Raw genomic sequence first — 3,145 nt, 5'->3', positions numbered from 1 at the left:
AGAGATTCTTAAATTGTGATTTCAGGATTTTTTTATTTTATGCATAGATTTCTAGGAAAAAAGAAATTCTTAACGGAGAAATTTCAAGTTTTTCATGCGCATAGCCTAAGTTTCGCAGTAATTTATCACATTCAAAAGAGTAAATAAGCAAATTTAAGAGAAACATTGAAAAACTGTGATTTAAAGAGCACAGAATTTCCATTTAATAACGAAGAATTTAGCGGTCCATGATATTCAGATTTGGAAATGAAACACGTGGTGGGTAATCTAGATATATTTCCGGCAGAATTTCAGCAGAGTTCAGATTACACATCGGTCGAATTGCCAAAAGAAATAAAGAGGATTTGTTGCATATTCACAGTGTTCCACGTTAATTTCGACTTACTGTTTCGTAACAAACGATCCCTTAATTGACGGCTCTGCTAAACATTCCGTTAATTTATTGGATGTGTGTACACACCGTCCACGCAACGCCTACAAGACATTAAACTCATCATTAGCAATTGACAGTTACCCTAGTTTTTTGACTGCATCCTGCTCGTTATGTAACGTGCATTTTATCCTACCACTCGAGTCTTATTATTAACCAAAATAGATCGATTAGACGGTGAAAAATTGTAATAAACAATTTTCTTTCGATTCTTCTCTACTCTACTTAACACTTTACCGACCGGTAGCGGTTGACCATCCTACGCACTTCCGACCGCTCACTCGGCCACAGATACATCACTGACACCGACTCTGTTTAGACTCTAGGCTATCGCGCAGGAATATATGCGCTTTTTCTTATACCTATAGAAATGTTTAATCAAACTTTGACCGATTAGTAGGTTATCGGTCGAAAAGCGTCGGCGGTAAAAAAGCGATTAACAGGTTACCGGTCGGTAAGCGTTAGCGGCAAAAAGCCGATTAATAGGCTACCGGTCGGTAAAGTGTTAATATTTGTCCAGAGTGTGATTAATCGACGGAAAGAAACGGATTTTTCTTCTGCAATTTACCGAAAGAAACGCATTTCGTTATCTTTTGTACGAAATATCGAATACAGATTGAAAAGGTTCTTTTTTTTTTTACGTCAAAAGTCGCTTCACCGTGAATACTAATCTCGGAAAATAAACAGAATTCATTGTCTGACAATTGCGTAATTACGAGTCCACAATGCGTTGAGCGAAAATTCATTTAACATGTGAGACAAGTTACGAAGATAAATCTGGTGAAGGTGTTGCACAATGTTGCACAAAAGCACACATTTGTCACTCGGTTCGTTTGCCCTGCGAAGACCATATTGATGTTACAATTGCGATATTTAAGTGATTGTAAATCTCTCGTTATTAGTAACTTTCGAATTGATATACTTGCTTTTTTGCAAATCCTAGAGCAGACTCGATCTTTTCGTTTCTCTCTTCTTTTTCAGGAATTGAAATTGAACTTCTCGATACGAAAGATAGTTACTTGCAACGTTCGAATTAATATACTTATTTTTTATAATTCGAAAGCAAATTTGATTTTTTCGTTTTTGTTCCTTTTCTGGAAAATGAAATTAAACTTCTCGATGTTAACAAAATTGAAATTAATATACCAATTTCTGTTTAATTTTAAAGCAAATTTGATTTTTTCTCATTTTGGAAAATGAAAGTAAACCTCTCGATATTAGGAAAATTCAAATTAATATACTTACTTTTTTTAGTTCCAAAGCAGTTGGATTTTTTCGTTTTTGTTTCTTTTCTGGAAAATGAAATTAAACTTCTCGACGTTAACAAAATTGAAATTAATATACCTATTTCTTTTTAATTTTAAAGCAAATTTGATTTTTTCGGTTCTTTCTTTTTGGAAAATGAGACTTTTGCGAGTATATTTGTAAAATTCGTTAAATCGCTTTTGAAGAGAGAAATAGTGAATTTGTAAGCTATCAGTTGAAGGAGTTAGAACGTTTCACTAATTTCCATAAACGACTCTGTTCTCGAGGATATCATACTTCAAACAGAGGCTCTGATTATAGACGAGTTTTCCAAACGACAGATAACCTAATCTACTGTTGGCATTGACTAACACAATGATAGTGGGAATATCAGTATGTAGGCGTCTAAAGCTATAAATAACAACTGGGCATATGTTCGTTTCGTTATTATGCCATAACGAAAATATGCCTCGTTTCTATAAAACTAGTTTCTTCTTTTTGTAGAAAATATGTAAAAAGTGTAAAGTTATCTGTACTTAACACGTTGATCGCCCAGCGTTGAATCGGTAGAGCTTCTCCCGGGGCCCAAATCCGATACTCGGAGTGTAAACAGCGCAATTAGCTGGAATAGCGATACGATGCAATGCGTTGCAAGGGAAAATTTACAAAAGACTATAACGTATTGTCCTAAGTGTTCAAAGTCACCAGAATACCATCGTAACTAATAAAACGTTATATATTATTTTAAAAACAAATTTAAATATAGTATAAGTATATGTATATCTTTGATTTGTTTACTTTATATTATACAGTTTCGTCGTTTCGTATAGTTTTCATTTGCATGTGCTAATTCCATTAAATACTTGCGTTACAAATAAAATTATTATAAATTACCCCAAAAATCCTGTTTAATTGGACGAAGAATTACGGGTGACGGGCCCCCACGGAAACATAGCCGTCACCCAGATATGGGTGACGTGGCGATCAACGTGTTGAAGAAAAAATGTGTCAATTTTAATAAATATCTTCAAAAATTTATATTTTCAATTGTAAAAATTGTAACATACTAAAAGTGTGTGAACAGTTGTTCTGTCAGTGTCCAAATATTTGTGGGAGTAATTCTATCCACTGAAGTATTATTCAGCTGATAATTTCTCTCTGCCAATTATTCACACTTTGCCTTTTAAATGGCTCGATTATTCCTGAAAAATATTTTCATCTCTTTATCCCCTCATTTCTCTTTCCTCATCCTAAACTCCGTGTATCATTCAGCTAATAATTTGTCTCTGCCAATTATTCCTGAAAAATATCTCCATCCCTTAATTTTTCATGGTAAATCGTGTTTCTTATTCGCCTAACAACCATGCGAAGAGTAAAGATAATTGTTGCTCTTGTAAAACACTGCAACGCACGTTGCATCCCTCAAAAACTGTCTCTCTCGATGCTCAGCTTCGCCGGAAGCCGGGCTTA

At 34.4% G+C, this 3,145-nt stretch overlaps 1 protein-coding gene across 4 annotated transcripts in view; it reads left to right on the top strand.

Moving 5' to 3' along the window:
* LOC108577664 (poly(rC)-binding protein 3) overlaps positions 1-3,145 on the top strand; it is a 181,617-nt gene that overhangs the window by 112,357 nt on the left and 66,115 nt on the right. The window lies entirely within an intron of this gene.

The sequence above is a fragment of the Habropoda laboriosa genome, unplaced genomic scaffold (assembly GCF_001263275.1).
Source record: "Habropoda laboriosa isolate 0110345459 unplaced genomic scaffold, ASM126327v1 scaffold718, whole genome shotgun sequence".
In the NCBI taxonomy this organism is placed as follows: Eukaryota; Metazoa; Arthropoda; class Insecta; order Hymenoptera; family Apidae; genus Habropoda; species Habropoda laboriosa.
The sequence above is the reverse complement of the archived record's forward strand: the minus strand, read 5'-3'. Positions and strand labels throughout refer to the sequence as shown.